Here is a 22065-nt window from a genome sequence, read left to right on the forward strand (position 1 = left end):
CCAATGTGTCAATCTGATATGTGCCGTTTCGTCGTCATCGTCCTTGAAGTGGTCCTAGACTTAACTGTAGTCGTCGCAGAAGTAATATTAATATATTCCAAAGCGTATCGAAGAAACTATAAGTCCACTATAATGGAACCAATACCAATCCATGAACTGTCACGCACAGGCGACAGCAGACGCAATGGTCACTCTCTATTTCCGCCAAACGAAATAGAAACAAATAATAAACACTGTAGCTCACGACAGTGCAATCGCCATATCCCGTGATAGCTCAGTTGGTAGAGCGGAGGACTGTAGAGAAGAAATATTGCTATCCTTAGGTCGCTGGTTCAAATCCGGCTCGCGGGATTACGTTTTGTGTTTCAGATGCAAATTATACTGACGTTTGAAACGATCGATTGTACGGTCCCTTATATATTCTATTAACAAATGATAATCGAAGAATACAGTATGAACAATGAAATAAAACAAACAGAAACTTTTTATAAAAAATGGTATGAAGTTGGTTTTCAGTTAAAAATAATTTCTTTTACCGCAGCTTCAGGATTCTCAGTTTCGCTAGCCATGGTTCCAATAATCATATCTGCACCTTGGAATATAGAGCAGATATTTATGTGCTTCCAGTCTGTGAATGTCATTTGATACGGAGGCAAGGCGCCGCATCGAATCAAAATTAAGTTGTTCAAATTTGAACGATGTTCCTACATGATCGAGAAGAGTGGAGCACAAAACCTGAATGGACTGATAAATAAGGAATTTTCCAGATCCGGTGCCTGCCTGCATAAATACTTTTCACTCACATACACCTGTAATGGCTTCGCTCTTGTATATAGTCATATTTTCGATGTTAAACTTACAAAGTATCCTTTGTCGGTCAATTGCCACCACAGTTTTTGGCCGATGTACATTGCATCAGGATATCGATTAGTTAGCATTACATACCAATGGAGGCAACACATGAAATCCAATCGATGTCCCTAAGACAAAGCACCTGTATAGCTGTTCGATCCGACAAGGTGTAAATAGGGTTATCGGAACCTTGGCTAGCAAGATGCAGGTTTCTCGAATATCACGTATCGTAAGCCAACAGTTTTCAAGAAGTCCATTTTTGTTGTAACTTTTTTATTTTTTATTTTTATTGTTTCTTGGGGGTTGTTGGCCAGTGAAGCCAGAAATTCCAATGCTTTTCTATTTTAATTCTTTCTGGGATATAGGAAAAATGTTAAAATTTCCGTCGAAACAGGCCGTTATAATTTAGAGTTTGGACGCTCTTGCTTTGAAGTTACATCATTCAGTAGACAATGAGGACTTTCATAAATTAATATTAATTATTAATACTTTGTAAATGAGTTTACATCTATGTCCTAGAAAGCCTTTCCTTGAATGGGAGTATTCATAGTTATTGCATTGCTTGATTGGCGTTTGCATAATGTTCACCAAGGTTAATCACATGTGCACACTTTTTAAGTCAGACCAGCTTGGTTAGGAACTTTTAGCTACATATTCACTATTCAAAGTTACAGTAGAAATTCAGCGGAGTGATGACTGTATCATTTATAAAACCTAATTCTCTTGGAAGATGGGACAAAGCATTTATTATGTGACAAAACCAACAGCGTCAGATGGCTATACGCATTACCATAACCACTTCCGCCACCACTGTCTACTAGAGTTAGCTTCTCCGTCTGCCTGCCTCACTTTTGCTTGCTTAATATCCCGCCTAATTTGATATGCGTTGTATGGCGATAAAACACAGTATTATCTCCATTTGTATTAAGATTGTGTCAGCATGTTGTATTAAGATTGTGTCAGCATGCACACGTAAAACAAGTATTTGTGACGACCTGGTGATGGGGTGTAATCTAGTTGTCAACATGCACACCTAATATCTTGCAGAGTGGTTGAGTGTATTCTGGATGCATTTGCTGACTGACAGATCTAGCTATCAAAATACCCCCTTAGAACTATCAATAATGACAACTTGGTGGTGGGGTCTATTCTGTCTGTATGTGCCAGCTGGCATATCTAGTTATCAAAATACACACTTATAACTATCATGTGTGACTTGTTGGTGAGATGTATTCTGTATGTACATGCTTACTGACAGATCTAGTTGTCAACATACACAGTTTGAACTATCATTAATGACAACTTGGTGATGAGATGTATTCTCTGTTCACTTATTAATAGATCTAGTTTCTAAAATACACACATAATTAAAATGTGTGACAGCTTGGTGGTGGGATGTATACTGTATGTACATGCTTACTGACAGATCCAGCTGTCAATATACACACTTAGAACCATCATGCGTGACAGACTGGTGGTGGTATGTACTTTGTATGTACATGCTTACTGACAGATCTACCTGTCAATATACACACTTAGAACCATCATGTATGACAACTTGGTGGTGGTATGTACTTTGTATGTACGCGCTTACTGACAGATCTACTTGTCAACATGCACACTTAGAACTCTCATGTATGACAACTTGGTGAGATGTATTCTCTATTCACTTATTTACAGATCCAGTTTTTAAAATACACACTTATAATTATCATGTGTGACAACTTGGTGGTGAGATCTATTCTGTATTGTCATAATTACTAACAGATCTAGTTGACAATATACACACTTAGAACTATCATATATGACAACTTGGTGGTGGGATGTATTGTGTATGTAGATGCTTACTGACAAATCTAGTTGTCAGTATGTACTTAGAATTATCATTTATGACAACTTGCATTGCGGTATTCTTGTGAGAGAGATCCGATGTTTTAGTCAGTGTTAATATGCTAGTGTAACTAATAGTTTTAGTTAAAATATTTTATATCATTCTATTGTCTTTGCCACAAGTTTCAATGCCATATAAGATGCATAACTAATTGCTTTTTGAAGAAGGGGGTCAATAAACTGGGGTGTGGTAGATATGAGCTCTTTATGTTTACCATGTTTTCAAACCCCTACAGCCTTTTATTACGAAATTGGAAAATGTACATCCCTGTACTAATATTTCTTTGCAGAATTCACGATACACTTCTGGGGATTCCCCACGTGGTATGAGCGGTTACTTGGACAGGAGCAGTTCAAATCCAAATTATCATCATTAGTTTGAAATATAGTAAAAATATGATGACTGTTTTCGTAGGGAAAGTATGTTGTTATTAGGTAACTCTCTACGATCTATGCCACATATTTTCATCGTTTATCGTTTATTAATCCAGACGAAACTAGCTTGATTGAGTGTTTGATTTATTGACTGCTTGATTGATTGCGTCATTAAACATATATCTACTTTAACAAAGGTGTCGATCGATCGATCCCAAAATAATGTGAATGGCAAACTTAAAGAGAATTCATATCGTGTCTCAACAGAAAAGTCTCCCAAAGAAGTTGTTGCAGAAATTCGCTTACACATTTATCACTTAAAATCTCGAGCATACCCCTGCCTGCGAAAGACAAGACAATAAATCTGTAATGGTATGTACTTCAATGTCGACGTCTTCGAAAAGAATATATACGCTTCGTGGCCTTTTGTTTGATATACTATCTAGAGTCATATCCACCGGCATTTTCACTCCCCAATGAATTCTAAGAATTCCTGTCTATTCTGTTCATTATGAACTGTTTCCATTACGACCTCGCAAACTTTCAAAGTGCCATTAATCTACAAAATATCAGCATTTTTGTAAGGTCTTTCAACGATCTAGGAGGCTCTCTCGTGGTGATAATTTGGATATATTTAATAGTTGCTTGACATATTAACGGAATATTTCATAATTGCTAAAATCACACTGGGATTGCTCTCACTCTTGTCTTTTTCTTGATTTTAGTGGCTAGGTAGCGAGATTATTGGGTACCCACCTGCCTGTTTAGAGATGTTGAATAGCCTCCGTGTCTTGTTGTGCCCTACTGCATGTCGCACCGGAAACAACATTTGTAACAGGGATGTATCCTGTGATCTTGTTAAAGCTGAGGAGATTCTGAACGTTTGAAATAAATGGACCTTTGCGTAAATAAAAATTGAGTTTGCATTTTAAAGATTTTGACATTTTTTGCCTTCATACTATTTTGTACGCCTTTTTTTCGGATACCTAAGCATGTATCACTGGACAACAAATTTTTACAAAAGTCATGTTACTGAAATAAAATTAGTCAATTCTTATCAATTTTTATGTGCTGAACACGAATATGACAGTCAAATTGCAAAATTGGCTCTAGTTTTTTTGTAATCTGCAAGAAATTAATGTTTACATAACGAAATGCATTCCAATAGTAAAAGGTCAACTGTAATAGCCTACCTATAAAAAATCAAGTCATTGACTACATCTTAGATTTCTTCGCCTGTCTCTTGTACAGTTGTTCGGGAGCATCTCTGAGGAGTGTCCAGCAGTAGTCAGCCAGCATTGTAGTGGACCATTTTCCCTGGTATCTTTGTTCCATTGTTGCGATATCTTGATGAAAACGTTCGCCGTGTTCATCACTAACAATACCACAGTTGCTAGGAAAGAAATCCAAATGGGAATGAAGGAAGTGAATCTTTAGAGACATATTGCAGCCAAGTTTCTTATACTTCATCAACATGTCTTCTACTAGTTCCTTATAGTTTTCTGCCCTAACATTTCCGAGGAAGTTTGTAGAAACTAGGCGAAAAGCATTCCATGCTTGTTTCGCGTCACCTTCCAGCAAGTTGTTGAACCGGTCATCTTTGAAAAGCTCTCGAATCTGAGGACCCACAAAAACTCCCTCTTTAATCTTTGCTTCGCTGAGTCGAGGGAATTTTTCATGCAGGTATCGGAATGCTGGCAAAGTCCGGTCAATGGCTTTCACGAAGTTCTTCATCAAACCTAGTTTGATGTGAAGGGGTGGTAGCAAGATTTTCTGAGCCTCAACCAGAGCTGGGTGTTGGATATTCTTCTCTCCAATGGCTACATTCTGCCTGTGAGTCCATTCCTTCCTCATGTAGTGCATTTCCCTTGCTCGGCTATCCCACTCGCATAAGAAACACATGTATTTTGTATATCCTTGCTGCAGTCCCATTAAAAGGGCAACTACCTTCAAATCACCACAGAGGTGCCAGCTGTACTTGTTATACTCAATGGAATTCAGTAGCTGCCTTAAGTTATCGTATGTCTCTTTCATGTGGACAGCATACGCTACTGGAATAGATGGAAGAATGTTTCCATTGTGCAAAAGCACAGCCTTGAGACTCAGTTTCGAAGAGTCCACAAATAGTCTCCATTCTTGTGGGTCATGAGTGATTTTTAAAGCATTCATGAGGCCCTCAATATCGGAACAGAATATCAGATTACTTTCCTTTCTGAAGAAAGGCTCCAATTGCTGGTGGCGCTTTCGATATGCAGTAATTGTGACATCTTCTTCTAGAAGATTCCATTGTTGGAGTCTTGATCCTAGCAATTCTGCCTTGTTCTTTGATAAGTCCAAATCACGAATCAGGTCATTTAGTTCTTCCTGTGTTATTCTGTGTGGGGTTGATGATGCACCACAGTGAAAATCTGGATCACTGCATGCTGATGGACCAGGAGAAGAACAGGTCGACTCACCTTTGTCTTCGTCAGATGAATCAAGAGAATATTCTGCTGGAGGTTCTGGAATAGGAAGTCCCTCACCATGTGGAACTGGTCTCAATGCAGACGGAATGTTTGGGTAGACTATTCTCGACTTCTTTCGCTTCGTTATTCCGCCGGAAAGAGGAGGAACCAAGCAGAAGTAACAGTCATTTAGGTGGTTGCTTGGCTCTCTCCACACCATTGGGACTGCAAACGGCATTGATGACCTTTTGCAATTCAACCACTGTGAAAGCTGTGTTGTACATGTAGCACAGCATATATGCGGAGCCCAAGGCTTGTCTTGGTCACCAACCTTGCATCCGAAGTAAAGATGATATGCCTTCTTCACTTGAGAATTTATACTTTTCTTCTGGTTGGCAAATGTCACTTCCCCACAAATATAGCAAAAATTGTCCGCGGTATTAACACACTTTCGAGGCATTACTGTTCTTTATTGTACATAAATGGATAAAATAATAAGTTTTATGTAACAGTAGCTTGAACTGTCTCGCACAACGTCTAAAATATTTTAAATGCTGAACCTATCTGATTGGGCTTTATATAGTACACTGCTTACGTCAGCTTCAGCAGCCGCCTGGCATTAGTATAATAGGCCTACACATGTATAGTACACTGCTGACGTCAACTTACTTCAGCAGCCGCATGGCATTAGTATTGCATTGCATCAGAAAATGATGCAATCAACTGTGGATGATGTGAGCATGATGGTATTATGCAATGTTACATCATTATTCCGGATGTTGCTGCAGTCCTACTGGAGAAATTTACACAGTGAAACATAGAAAATGAGGTATATGAATATCTTCAAAACGAGAGCCAATACAAATTTTTCACGGTTATATTCGTGTTCGGCACACCAAAATACTACAGATTAGGGCCTTTTCAAGTCAGTAATGATTTCACTGTTGACCAGTGTATGTCACTATATTATACATACATACATACATATATACATACATACATACATACACACACACACACACACGCACGCATGCACGCATACATACATACATACATACAGACATAAAGACATACATACATACATACTCGCTGGGCGTTTCATTCGATTCATGAATGTACTGAAATTTTAACTGTCTTTCTCAATGGACAAGATAGTCTTCTAGAAAGGAGATCAATAACCTATGGCACGGATAATTATGGAGGAAATATTTTAACAGGTACATTTTTCACGCTTTCTGCATAGAACATTAAGTGTAGATCAGTGGTTTCCAAACTTTTTCGGGCCCCCGCCCCCTTGGTTATCCTCAGCGCCCCCTACCTTACCTTATGACAAGCATTATTCAGAATTAGCGCCCCCATTTTTAATCCTACTGCCCCCAAAAGGGAAATAAAGCAAACTTTGGGAACCACTGGTGTAGATGATTCAAACTCCGGTAAGTATATTAAAATAAAGTCAAACAAATTAGAGTTACTTATACAGCACGCTCTCAACGATTCAGATGCGACCAGTACATGCTGTAGGGGAAATCGCAATCAATGTATCGATTATTTAGCGATATTAGTTATTATTCTTTCTCCTTTTTTACACAGTCGATATAATAATTGACATCTAATTTTATTTATTGCACATGCATCTACTTCACGAATATTTTTGTGATGATAGTGACAATAATAATGATGATAATAATAAAAGTGATGACGGTAGGAGTGGCGGTAGTAGTAGCAGCAGCAGAAGCATTAGTAGTAATGGAAACTGCACAGTAGAAGACAATGTCGTCGTTGTAATAGTAAGGGGGTGGGGCTTGTTTTTAGTGTTGTGACTATGCGGTCAATGCATCACTTTGATAAGCGTCGTTTCGATGTCGTCCTCATCTTGGTTGTCATCGTCGTTATTGTCGCAGTATTAGTACATTCAGAACCTCTTTACAAAACTGTCTATGATCACTAGTTAGCGAGGCAATGCCAGTCCATCAAATGTCAGTTAGTGGCATCGGCAGACATAATGATTGGTCTTTGCTGCCTCATTGATCGGTAAAGATGCAAACAACCAGCACTATACTTCAGGAAACCATTGGAGAGACTTTAATGATATAGAACCCCGCGATAGCTCAGTTGGTAGAGCGGAGGACTGTAGAAATAGTTAATTGTTATCCTTAGGTCGCTGGTTCGAATCCGGCTTTTTTTCGGATACCTAAGCAATTTTTGTTTTACATTTTGTAAAAATATCGTCGATATATCCGATAGTCCATCGAAAGTTTTTTCTAAGACACGTGTATCGTTCTTCCGACCATTGTCGATGGGTTAAAAAATACTATTGCCTCTATCTCTTGTTCAATCTCATAACACTAAGCAAATTATGTTAGGGAAGAAGAATAACCCGTACGATGTTTCAGGCCTGTAGCATCAAATAAAAGGGGATGCTTATTAAAGGTTAAGCGGCAACGTTAAATGTGACAAATGATTGGTCGATTATTTCAAAGTGGTGACAAATGTGGTTTCCATGGAAACTGTTTCACCTATGCAAATAATACCAGAAGAAACGACAGGCAATTTCCTAGTATATAACACATTGTTATCCGATAAAGTAAGAGAAGGGTACATTCAGCTGCTACTACTTCAGTAATAATGATTATTCATAAAATTGTATGAGAATCGAATGATTACGTCTATCTCTTGTACATACTATATTATGAGAATATATGATTATATCAATCACTTAATAAAGCTGTAGTACAAATGATTATATTAACCTCTTTACAATATATTATGGGAAATCAAAATGATTACATCGATCTCTTATTCATACCATAGTATGAGCATGGGATGATGATATCAATTTCTTATTCATACTATCCTTTGAGAATTAAATGCTTATATTAATCTCTTACTTATACGATAGTGTGAAAATTTAATGATTATATCTCTCTCATTATACTATCGTTTGAGGATCGAATGATTACATCGATCTCTTACTTATATCCGATATTTGCCATGTATCACACTGTACTGACTATAATGGTCAATAATTAGTCTCGACTTGGCCCAGTGTCCAAATTACTTTTCACCTGTTCCTGTGTCCAAGAACGTTTTGACCTTCCCCTTTGTCTAAATAACTTTGACCTTGCCCTGTCTCAAGAGAAATTTTGACCTTTAATGGAAAGAATGTTTTCCCCACTTATTATTTATGTAAATTGTTTTGTGTAAAGAATTATTTAGGTCAGTTGATTTCCTCATGTCTCAATTATTGGTGGGACAGCACTCAGATTGATCGATCGATCGGTCGAGAGAGAGAGAGATTTATTACGGCCTACGTTTGCGGATGTGACATTCTTTGCGATTTCGATGGTTACATCGCTAGTGTGCAAAGGTATAAGGTTCGAACTGCAAGAGGAAGTCAGAATTCTGTAGCATATTTGTTTTTGTTTTTTTTAGAAATCATACAACACTCAGTATATAAAATTACTCTTTAAATGATATATTCTAAATATAGATAAACATATAAAATTTTGATACTCATACAAAGCTGACCAACCTCATACGGTTCTGAAATTGATGTCTTTTTAAATTATGGCGTAAATATATCGAAAGATATTCAAAATATAATAACAGTAATAATAATACTAAAATCATTTGGTCGTAATGAAAAATGATTAAAAGCTTTACCTTAAATACTGAAATATCACGTTTTGTAACATTAACCGCTGAAGGTTTTTGTCGTTTTCGCCTGAAATTCGAGTAGGAAACACATTATGAAAGCTGTTTCTGAATACATCCTAAGACATCAACTTCCAGGTGATTTTCCAATAATCTAATGCCTAGTTGTGTTAGAAACATCGTTTTGCATTGGTTGTTTGGCTCGCGTATGAGCAGATAGGTAAAAGTTGGATGATTTTTTTTCCCTTAACGGACCCATTATTTTCGAATCGAGACCACTCTTTATTCCAAATGCCCATCTTATCCTACTTTATGCAAAGGTTCATCTCTTTCTGTGTGTTGTTCATACTGGTCTGCCTTAGATCTGAGATCAAAAAGTCTAAAATCCAGACACAAAATGGGACTCCAACCAAGATCGAATTTTCAGTGGAAATAAACGGGTCCAAAAACTGAGTTTTTTCCCACTGGATTTTGTAGTGCAACTAGAACTTCCAGATTATTTGGTAACATTGTAGAGGTACATCTGTCTACCTTTCTATAATACCACCTACTGTAGTGTATCATGCATGACCTTAACGCTATAGAGCTCAGCAGTAGGATACTACCTCCTGCCACATTAACTCGTCGCCAGGGGTTAATGTGTAAAAGGTATTTTGTTTCTAAATTAGCTATCAAAGATCATGAAGTTGTCAGAAGTCATTTTGTAAGAATAATCGAAGACTACAATTACATTTCATAATAAAGTACAAACAACATAAAACATTACAGTTCATACTTGATATTACAATTACAAAAAGGCATCGTGTTATATATATATATATATATATATATATATATATATATATATATATATATATATATATACATGCATGCATACATACAGACACACACATACACAGTTTCGATAAATGTGCACCTTTGCTTCATACAACGCCAAAGCAACAAGACACATAGTTGTAACCCTTCTTTCTGGAGTTACGGAAAGCAAGATTAGTTTTCCGGAGATTTGGAATGTTACGAGACTTGTTTTATAGCGAATTCCGTTTCCCAAAATAGTGTTCCCATCAGATCTTCCTTCCACTTGTGTATGTCTTCATCCTGTCTATGTTGTGAAGGGATTTGCTGACGTAAGCTTATCGTCATGAAACTTTCTTGATTACCTAGCTTGCAGTATAGTATGAATCACTAATATTTTTCTAGAATGTGAATTTCCGTAATAATGAAATACTACAAATTCAGATTGATTCAAAATCATAAAAAATTAAATGTTAACAATATGAATTACATTTTGTGCAAATTCTCTCAAAATACAAGCGTAACACAGGAGAATTAATTGCAATTCGACTTACAATCGATCGGATGTTTAAAGAGTAAAACTGCACGATGATATGACGTTATGCTCGTTGTAGACTGTTATACAGTACTAACAAGCTTCGTTGCAAAAGTGATTCATCGCATTCGGTTCATATAAATAATGTTGCATAACCCTGAAAAACCCAATGGCTATTTAAGGAAGAATCAGTGACCCCTCGAAAGGCATATGGACTCCAGATTTGCTTCGGTCCAAATACCTTTATTGGGAGTCGTATACAGGTTCATAAACTGCCATGAAGCCCTAGGCACCATATGCATCCTTTGTGTCACTGGTTTTCAATTTGTCGGATTCTTGGGGGAATATTGTTCGACAATATGTATCCTCTTCTTTGACCATGAGAATTGCCGCCCATTTGCCTTCCATCCAACGTATATGTTCGTGTTTTTATCAGGCACCACTAATGTCCAGTCAAATGTTCCAATTGTATGAACTCATTTATGACTTTGTTAAAGAGGATGCATTAACAATCAGTCCTCATTCCAACAGGAATAGAGATTTCAAATTTACAACACCCAGAATGAGTTCATCCAAGAGAATGTGTCATCCACTCTACTTGGAGTCTATCTGAACGGATGATGCAAAGACATTGTGATGTCGCTTCATGGACACTGTGACAGATCATGAGTTTATTTATACAGATTGTAATACCTATTTTGTATTATAATATAGATACACGGTCTAATAATGCCATTATACGACAATGCATTTTCAGCATTAGTCAGCGATGCAGAACCAATCCATCAACTGTCAAACAGTGTTGTCACCAGCCAAAATGATCGTTCTCGCGAGACAAGGCAAGAAACGTGCAATAAGTAACATAATACAGGAAATATTCTGAGGTATAATTAATATGATATATGCTGTTGTTATATGATCCCGTGATAGCTCAGTGGTAGAGCGGAGGACTGTAGAAAAAGTTGAAAGCTATCCTTAGGTCGCCGGTTCAAATCCGGCTCGCGGGATTTACGTTTTTTTTGTAGTTTGTAAGTATCAAACCTGGAAATAAGGAATACTGGAATATACTGGAACAATATCAATCGATAACCGAAAATTATTAAATGGATAATTAACTTAAGGCTCTCAGGCTTTCTTAAATATGCATCCTTTGTGTCTTTGGTTCTCTAACTGTCACGTTCTTGGAAATAGTGTTAGACACGTTGTATCTTCACCTTTAATTCTGAGAATTTTGTCGCCTTTTTATTTTGCATCCTGCACATATGTACATGTTTCTCTCAGCCACTGATAATGTCCAGTCAAACTTGTTCCATTATGTTGACACGTAGACAATGTGTTCTCATTTAATCAACTTTGAGACTTGTCCCGACTTCGTTCGTTGAGAAATTGTGTGCCATTTTTAAAAAAAACTATCACAAAACCATCCCCACCCACCCACAACAATACAACAACGAATCTGTACAAAGCGGAGATTCCAAAAGCATCATGTGGAGGAACGACAACAGAATAATTTGACAGCTACTTAAATATAGTTTAATACAAATGAAGGAGTCCACCTCTTGAACGGCTCCCCCTGACCAGCGGCCACCCGCTTCTTACAGCCAGAATCTCTTGGCACCGACGAGTTTGTATTCAAAAATACCCTTTAAGAACGGCCACCCCTCTAACGCGATCAGCGGCCAGCATATTAGTACAAAAACGTAAAATGTTCACCTGACGAGAGGCCACATTTTTTTCTTCCAATGTATCCAAAACCAATAATTAATTATCGTGACGTAAGGTAAGTAATCAGATTCACTCTGTCGTTGATATATGTCTCCCAATGTTAAGTTTCCCTTGCTGAAAGAAGTGTTGACTAAAGTACATGTAACAGTAAGATTAATATCATATCATTGTCTATAAAAGCCGACATTTAATGGAAATGGGCTCAATAATAATGTTATGATAGAATTTTGGGATTCGCACATCTGTCGACTTCTTCTCTTTGATGATTACAACCGGACGTAATTGTCAAGATCATCACAGGGTAAGCTTAGGCTAAAAATAGATTGTGTGCATTAACACACACACACCCCACACACAGACACATATAGAGATTAATCTTTTCCTTTAAAAAAATCGGGGAACAAAGACCGAAGAAATCACGTGACAACACATTTATCTCTTCCTTTTCCAAGAAGGCATTTTGTCCACTCGACAAAAGTTTCGTCTGCAAAATTAAATGGCATACAGTTAGCAACATGTGAATAAATCATCAGTAAACATTAACATGTCATCACACAAACGGATACGTATTATTTTAGAAGAAAGTCGGTTATTCTACTCGATGATATCAGGTGAGGTGGGGGAGGGGGGACTTGCCGAACAATTTTATGTAGAAAAGACTCAAATAAAAAAAAATTACGTTGAAAAGAATGGAATAAACAACATCATAACCGATAAGGAGGTTATTCAGCAGCAGTGAGAAAATGGAGCAAATGGAAAGTGAATTATGTATGTACCAAGATTTAAATGACGTTTTTGAAGGGTTTTGCAATTTGCATGACAAAAATATCCGCTTGCATATAACATCTACTCCAAGAATAAGAACAATTAATGTATATTCAGTTGAAATAAGTCGATTATCATAACAAGAAGAACATTTTAATACTTAATTTTACTTTTAAACGAAGATATTAAATGACGATTTTTAATGTTTTGAAGAATGTAGCTTTCTTACTACGTACATTACATATACTTCTCACAAAAAAATGTAGTCCGTATCTGGAAATGACACCCGTCTTATAATGCCACTTTCCCTGTGCAAAAGGGGTGGTCGTATAAGAAGTTATAGTTTCTATTTTGAAGCCAATGTGTCAGTCCGATTTGTGCCGTTTCGTCGTCATCGTCCTTGAAGTGGTCCTAGACTTAACTGTAGTCGTCGCAGAAGTAATATTAATATATTCTAAGCGTATCGAAGAAACTATCAGTCCACTGTATTGGAACCAATACCAATCCATGAACTGTCAGGCATAGGCGACAGCAGACGCAGTGGTCACTCTCTATTGCCGCCAACCGAAATAGAAACAAATAATACTGTAGTTCACGACAGTGCAATCGCCATATCCCGTGATAGCTCAGTTGGTAGAGCGGAGGACTGTAGAGAAGAAATATTGCTATCCTTAGGTCGCTGGTTCAAATCCGGCTCGCGGGATTACTTTTTGGGTTTCAGATGCAAATTATATTGACATTTGAAACGATCCCTTCTATATTCCATTAACAAATGATGATCGAATAATATAGTATGAACAATAAAAAACAAACAAACAAATATATATATATATATATATATATATATATATATATATATATATATATATATATATATATATATATATATATATATATATATATATATATGTGTGTGTGTATGTAAACTGGTGGAAAGTTTGCTTTCAGAGTTTTTTTTTATTTTTACCGCAGCTTCAGGAATCTTAGTTTGGCTTGCCAAGGTTCCAATAATCATATCTACACCTTCGCATATTGACATAGGACACAATTAATTTTGCTATATGTTCTCTATATTTTTTTCTCAGTACTGACCTTTCCACTGTGTGACAATCAATACAAATCATATGTTAATCTAAAATGCCTTCAAAGATGACTTCACGGTGAAGTTCTCGTCAAAGGTTGACCTGCTCTTTTTTTAGATGCTGAACTGTCAACATAGCAGCATGTAAACAGAACACAGATTTCACTTCCGGATCATCACCAAGGCTTTATTACTCACTGTGCACTGTCGCCGAAATACACACATACAACAACACCCTGAACTCATACTATCAAGAATAAACAGTTACCTTTAAATCCTTACCAAAAATGCATAAATAAATTTCTTCTATCACTACCAAAATGAGAGGAAAAAAAATGTTCTAAAAATAGTCTAGAACTACATTCGTGGGTACTGAACTAGAAGTATTAATACTGAACCGATTCCTGACAGGGTTAGACAATTTCACCTCCATCGACAAAACTTCCATCCGTGATCAAATCAATGTCTCTTAAATACTGCTGCAAAGTTTTAAGGACTTTCATTCATGAATAGGACAGATACGGCCTTTTAGCTGACACCACTGTAACACAAGCACAACCAACCCAATTCCAAATGGCCGAATTTCAAAAATGCACAAACCTTAAAGTTTAATTGTGATTTTGCTAATCAAGATAAACATTTCAAATAAACTGTAATTAGATTTTAGTTCTAACACCAATCTGGAAATTACTAGAAATTAAACTTGACTCTTTACCTTTCTTAGAAAATTCAATTTTAAAAAATAATACATATTTTGATATGAAAATTTAAAATTAACTTAAATTTTAATGAAAATTTCAAACCTGAAGTTGACAAATTTTGTTCTATGGCAAAGTCTCTCCATTTCTTTGTCATAAACATCAATGGTTTTCCTTATCAGATGTGAAGCAATTAAACCAAAGCTTGTCAATGAAAGGTAACACCTGAAATCTGGTAGCATCTAAATACGTAAGCTAGGTCTAACCAAGTACATGACATCATTTCCACCCATAAAGGGGAGGAGTCTTCAGATGTCAGGCTTCCAGTAGTATTGAAGAGTTGGTGAAGTTCTCTGAAACCAAGCTAGCATGCCTTCTCCTAGCTATATAAGTGAGAGAGAGAGGATAATTCTTGTATTTTACATACAGTTATTGTAACTGAAACCATGAAAGAGTACAAGAAGAGGAAGATAACTTTTTTTAAACCTGGATATATTCCACATAACAAAGGAGTCACATATCTGACTGATGATACTCTACCAAGTTCCAGTGCTGCATCTGTTCCAGTGACCAGAAGAACTGATGCAGACAAGTTCTCTCTCATAGCAGTGACAAAGCCGACAAATGGGGGTCTCAAGTCAGTTCAGGCACCAGACTGTAATGGCACAGCTGCGTCTGCAAAAATTCTACGACCATCATCCAAAGCAAAACTGGACCTGAAAGAGATCAATTTGAATGAGTACGATGGGGCACGTATGATCTGTATGAAAAAAATGTTAAAATGTGGAATGATATCATTCATCGCCATGGCAATCAAGTGAACATATGTGGTAGACCAGAGTTCCAAATTGCAAATGAAATAAAATGGGGACTTGCTTGGAAGCATACTATATGTGTAAAAACTGCAGCTTTAAGTCACCAGAGTATAAGTTGTATGATGAGATAAAAACAAATAAACCTGGACCAAATCCTGCTGCTGTAAATATGATGTTTCAAGCTGGACTACAAGATACACCAATGGGAAACAGCAGGGCTAGATACTTGCTTGCAGCCACTGACATTCCGCCACCTAGCAGAACATCTATGCAAAGGGCCTCCAACCTTGTAGGCAAAGCAACTGTGGAGCTCAATGAAATGGACATGAAAGACAAGCTGAAACTAGTCAGACAAGTTAATGTTATGCGTGGTGTTCAGCAACCTGAGCAAATAAATGTTGCTTTTGATGCAAGATGCAATGCCATTAGATTTGGACATGAAAAGAAACCTGGTCAAAGTTCATCACAAGCTGTTGGAATTGCCTGCGAAACTGTTACAGAGAAGCAATACATTGTGGGAACTACAGTAGAAAACAAGCTGTGTTGGACTGGAGCATGGCTGAAGGGGAAAGGTTTTGCTGTGAAATGTCCAGGAGGCCATGTTGACTGCACAGCAAATCTGTCACCAGTTGTACCACATTCAGAGTATGAAATGGCAAGAGAAATGGGAAACAAGTTTGTTCTGCAAGAGATTCTCATTAGACATGCAACAACAGATGGAGATGCACAGGCTGCCGCTGGCTTCCAAAATGCTTACACCATTCTGCATCCAATGTGGAAAATAGAAAGACTGTCGGATCCCATCCATTTGGGTCGTTTGCAGTTCAAACGGTGTAATTCTGCAATATTTAGTGAAAACATGTTTCCAGGAATAAGAACAAGAGAAAGAAAAATGCTCAAACATAAAATTGTCAGCCAAGACATTAAAGCACGTTGCGGTTTAATCTTCAAGCAAATGATGGAGGACAATAGTGGTGATGTTACAAAAATTAAATGTCAACTTCCCCAAGTATTGGATGCCACTCTGCGCTGTTATTCAGGGGACTGCTCCAAATGCCGGCATTATTCAAAGGTCTGTGGGGGAGGAAGTACTAACAGCTGGTGGATGCGATCAGCATACCTGGGCCCTCATCAAATGACTCATCTCAACATGACGGAAAATGATAAGAACATCCTGCTAGAAGTTCTGAAAATGAAACTCTCCTGTGATGTTGTAGAAAGATTGCGACTGAACACAAACACAGAAATGTGAGGCAATGAACAGATCAATGAGTGTTTCATTACCTAAAAATGTGAACTATTCCAGAAACTTTGAGGCAAGAGTGCATTCAACAATACACAGACTCAATAACAGCCTGGGATCATCACTGAAAATAAAAGTGACACACTTGAGAGGTAAATTTTCAACAAGGACTCTGAGATCACTGGAGACAATGGATAAAAACTGCACTTACCATCAGTTGTATCAAAAGCATCCCCAGACCAGGAAACGTATTCTAGCAAGACGAGGAAATATGATACAGGCCCGTCTGAGGTACAGGACACAGCAAGGCAATAGGAAGTCTGACTACTGCAAAGGACTGCTAGATACCAAGGGCGATCACTCCTATGCAAAGGTTTAGCAGGAGCCAATGGATACTGCAGACAGAAAAAGTTATCTTGATTCCATGTGCAAAATGAAAGTGCTCAAATACACCATGAAGAACACATTGTACAGAAGGGAAAACTGAAGTGGGGAAATCCGTAGGTAACACAACGCATGTTATGTGCAGTTGTGTTATTTACTACCACCTGATGAGACCTATGGAGAGGTCGAAACAGTTTTCTCTGAATATGAAGACACAAATAAAGAAATTAAAAAGCAAAATAAATAAAGATTTAAAAAGTCAAAATTAAAATAACATGCCATGACAAGACATGACTTACTAGACTAGCTGAATGAATGAATGAATGAATGAATGAATGAATGAAAGAAAGAAATGAAAGGAAGGAAGGAAGGAAGGAAGGAAGGGAGGAATGTATTTAAGAAAGCACTGTCATACCAGCATGGTCTACTAAAATAATGACCACACTCTTTCCTTTTTCCTTATTACTCAACACATTCATCCATCCTTCCTTCCATGCCAGACATAAATTGATATGGATTTTTGGTGGGTGTAAAGGATATATCATGATACCTGAATTTATTCCATATTACAATTTCAACTTTATCATGCAGTCTAGATAGTCACCATGGCCAATGCAATGACCATAACCTTTGCAATATTGCCTATTATTGTTAATGGAATGAAGCTCTAGAACCAGATGATCCACATTCACACACAAACTATTATCAAGGCTTCCCTGACAGGACATTGGACACAATTAATTTTACTATATGTTCTCTACATTTGTTGCTCAGTACTGACCTTTCCACTGTGTGACAATCAATACAAATCATATGTTACTCTAAAATACATTCAAAGATGACTTCACGGTGAAGTTCTCGTCAAAGATTGACCTGCTCTTTTTTTAGATGCTGAACTGTCAACATAGCAGCATGTAAACAGAACACAGATTTCAATTCCGAACCATCACCAAGGCCTTATTACTCACTGTGCACTGTCGCCGAAATACACACATACAACAACACCCTGAGCTCATATTATCAAGAATAAACAGTTACCTTTAAATCCCTACCAAAAATGCATAAAAAACTCTTCTATCACCACCAAAATGAGAGAGGAAAAAAAGGTTTTAAAAATAGACTAGAACTACATTCGTGGGTACTGAACTGGAAGTATTAATTGTGAACCGATTCCATATCGAGCAGATATTTATGTGCTTCCGGTCTGTGAATTTCATCTGATGCGGCGGCAAGCCACCGCAGCGAATCAAAATTAAGTTGTTCAAATTTGAACGATGCTCCTACATGATTGAGAAAAGTGGAGCACACAACCTGAATGCACTGATAAATAAGGAATTTTCCAGTGCCGGTCCCTGCCTGCACAAATACCTTTCACTCACATACACCTGTAATGGCTTCGCTCTTGTATATAGTCATATTTTCGATGTTAAACTTACAAAGTATCCTCTGGATGTCAATTGACACCACAGTTTTTGGCCGATGTGCATTGCGTCATGCTATTGGTTAGTTGACATTACATACCAAGGGAGGCAACACATGACATACATAGTTCTTCTAATAAGTTTTTGTAGTCCTCCACTGTTTCAATACTGTCATTGATTTCCTTCCACGGAACCTGTTGTATCACTATTGACAAAAGTCGTGGCCCGCTAGCCCGTTTGTATACCTCTTTTTGTTGCAGGCAATAAGTGTACTTTCTGCACAAAACTGGTCGTATCCCGGTGGCGAATCTAAATGGTTTAGTCACTAACTTGCACATCACAAACCGTTCTGAAGATTCCTCTAGAACTAAGTTTACGTTTGTGTAAAATATTTTTGTAACCCTCTAACTTTCTCTGGATGGGTGGAAAGACCATAGAAAGGTAAGGGCAGTGCGGAGACCATTATGTTCCAAAATAGCTGAGTCTTTATAAATACATCGATACATTCGGAACTTCAGGCCCCAAGAGAGGGGTTAGGAAGAAGAAAACATTGATGAGAAAGAACTTGTGCCAGTGAAGAGGTGGAAATGGAAAAAAATGACAATTTGAGCCGATGCGTTGGCCTTGATGTGAAATTTCATACTAACTTCTAAAAGAGACCTGACCAGAAAGAAAACGTAAGTGTCTCTTGGTCTTGACTTTTTATAATAAGGATGGTGTATTTTGTTTTTATTGACATTGTATGAATATGTGCTCTTTCACCTCTCTCTATCCCTCTGCATCATGTTTAGTTAGACTTTAAATTTCAAGGGATGTTTTCCTTCACCCACTCACTTTAGGCATGCAAGTGGGAACAAACTAGTCAGTCTGTCCATCCATCATTTTGAGTCTGGAATTTGTCTAAAATCACACACTGACGCCATAGAATAACGGGTTAAATGGGTTTTGGAGTATCTGTGCCGGTGTGGGTGTTTGATAGAGTTGGTAATTGTAGCTGAGGGCTTAGGTGCTTTCCAAAACAATTCTTCTTCACTCTGTGCTGATCGATTAATGGGTTATTTTCTTCACATAGTGTATATTGGGTTATCATTTCTCCTTCACTCTGTGTGCAAAGTATATATAATGATATATTTCTTCACTCTGTGTGGATGGTATATATTTGTTTTTTCTTCTTTCCTCTTTGTGGATATTGTATGTTAGGTTATTTTGTCTTCTTCCCTCTGTGTGCATAGAAGATATGGGGTTTGTTTTTTACTTCTCACCTCTGTGTGCATAGTAGAAATGAGGTTTGTTTTCTAGTTCTCACCTCTGAGCGGATGGTAGATTTGGGGTTTGTTTTGTTTTCCCCTTCCCTGTGTGGATAATAGATATTGTGTTTGTATGTGTTCACGTAAGTTTGTGTGGATTGTACATCTGGGTTTTGTATGCGTTCACGTAAGTTTGTGTGGTTAATAGATATTGTGTTTGTATGCGATCGCGTACGTTTGTGTGAATAGTATATTTGGGGTTTGTATGCCTTCACGTACGTTTGTGTAGATATGAGACAGTGTTTGTATGTGTTCACGTAAGTTTGTGTGTACTGTACATCTGGGGTTTGTATGCGTTCACGTAAGTTCGTGTGCTTGGTAGATATTTTGTTTGCATGCGTTCGCGTACGTTTGTGTGGATAGTATATTTGGGGTTTGTATGCGTTCACGTACGTTTGTGTGGATAGCAGATAGTATATTTGTGTTTTTTCTCATCTTCCTTCTGTGCGGATAGTATATTTTGGGCTTGTGTTTCTTCTTCCCTCTGTGTAGTGTGTGTGTGTGTGCGAGCGAATTCGTACGTTTGTGTGTGTATGGTTTTGTGTTCATGCGTGCGTTTGCTTTTGTGTGTTTGTTTTTATTTGTATGCGTGCGAGCATACGTTTGTTTGTGTGTGTGTATTTGTCTTTCCCTATAAAACTCCTTTCATACCTAGGAAATGTATTGTACCGACCTACCTACCTACCTACTGTAGCGCATATTCAGGTCAGCCTCTTGCAAGACTGTTGCCATTATTCCCCTAGTGTCCAGTAGAGTGACAGCATTGAATCTGGAATTTTGGAAACTATAAATATAGACTTGGGTTTTTCCACAGGTTGTAGCTCTAAATAGATACTAGGATTTTTGAACAGGAACGTCATACAAGTTGAGGCTAGAAATAGTGGGGTTTTCCAAAGGAATTTCCCACCAGTTGTAGCTATACATTTTAAGCTAACACATAACGACGATACAACCCCAATATTCCCATGTTCGATTCCCCATGACACCAAAATGGTCCATTCAATTTCCCTATGTTCAATTCCTATTTGACGCTATAGTAACCCATTGAAATTCACCATGATAAATTCCCCTTGACGCTATAGTGACCCACGACCTTTCAATAACCCTTGACGCAATAGTGGCCCATGACATTTTTAAGGATAAGTTAAGAGAGCTGATTAAAGAAGAAAAGGAGGAGAAGGAGAATGAAGAGGACACACAGAGGATGAGAGATACGAATAATCAAAACGAAAAGGAAGAAAAAATGAAAGAAAGAACGAAGAAGAGAAGAAACAAAAACAGGAGGAGGACAAAATGAAAAAAGAAGACAACAGTGATTACAATACTAAGAAGATGGTGGAGTAAAAGAAGAAAAAAAAGAAAAAAAACCATTTGCTTTCTTGCCTAAATATGTTTTGTCGATTTTATAGGTAAGGTATGATAGATTGATGTTCATCAATCTATGTATCAGGACAATGGAGTCTCGATAACTTCCTTCGTTCATCTATCGCTCTTCCTTGATTCATTTGTGGCGTTTTCCCATCATTGTCGAGGAATGAAAAATAGTATTGTTGGCTATTTCTCTTTTTACACGCCATTAGAATCATCACAAAATGTCAAAGAAGAAAACTACGAACGCTTCATAATGTATTTATGAGAAGGGGTCAAAGGTTAAGGTCATTATTAATGACATTTTCACTAGTTATCATAGATAACATTTTTCTACGAATCTTCCAATTATCGTGCCAATTATTGTTATTGTGTAAAGATGCTTTAATGATAAGAATGTTTTCCCCACTTATTATTTATGTAAGGGTTATTTGTGTAAAGCATTATTTAGGTCCGGTTTTTCCTCATGTCTCAATTATTCGTGGGACTGCTCTCACATCGAGAGAGAGAGAGAGAAGTATTATTACGGCCTTCGTGTGCGATTTTGATGGTCACATTGCTGGTGTGCAAAGGTAAAGGGTTCGAAGTACAAGAGGAAGTCAGAATTATGCAGCACATTGTTTTTATTGAATTAAAACAGTACTCAGTATCGAGAATTATTCTTTAAATTCTAAATATAGATATACTATTTTGATACTCATACAAAACTGACC

At 37.4% G+C, this 22065-nt stretch overlaps 3 non-coding genes across 3 annotated transcripts; all 3 read left to right on the forward strand.

Annotated features, from left to right (window-relative positions):
- Positions 1-263: 263 nt before the first annotated feature.
- On the forward strand, positions 264-351 carry Trnay-gua (transfer RNA tyrosine (anticodon GUA)). The gene is given in 2 exon segments: positions 264-300; positions 316-351. It is a non-coding gene; the product is annotated as a tRNA-Tyr (tRNA).
- An 11114-nt stretch (positions 352-11465) lies between these two features.
- On the forward strand, positions 11466-11552 carry Trnay-gua (transfer RNA tyrosine (anticodon GUA)). The gene is given in 2 exon segments: positions 11466-11501; positions 11517-11552. It is a non-coding gene; the product is annotated as a tRNA-Tyr (tRNA).
- A 2098-nt stretch (positions 11553-13650) lies between these two features.
- Positions 13651-13738, forward strand: Trnay-gua (transfer RNA tyrosine (anticodon GUA)). Its single transcript is given in 2 exon segments — positions 13651-13687; positions 13703-13738. It is a non-coding gene; the product is annotated as a tRNA-Tyr (tRNA).
- The last annotated feature ends 8327 nt before the right edge of the window (positions 13739-22065 follow it).

Source organism: Sinohyriopsis cumingii, chromosome 3 (genome assembly GCF_028554795.1).
Source record: "Sinohyriopsis cumingii isolate HCF-2022 chromosome 3, ASM2855479v2, whole genome shotgun sequence".
NCBI lineage: Eukaryota > Metazoa > Mollusca > Bivalvia > Unionida > Unionidae > Sinohyriopsis > Sinohyriopsis cumingii.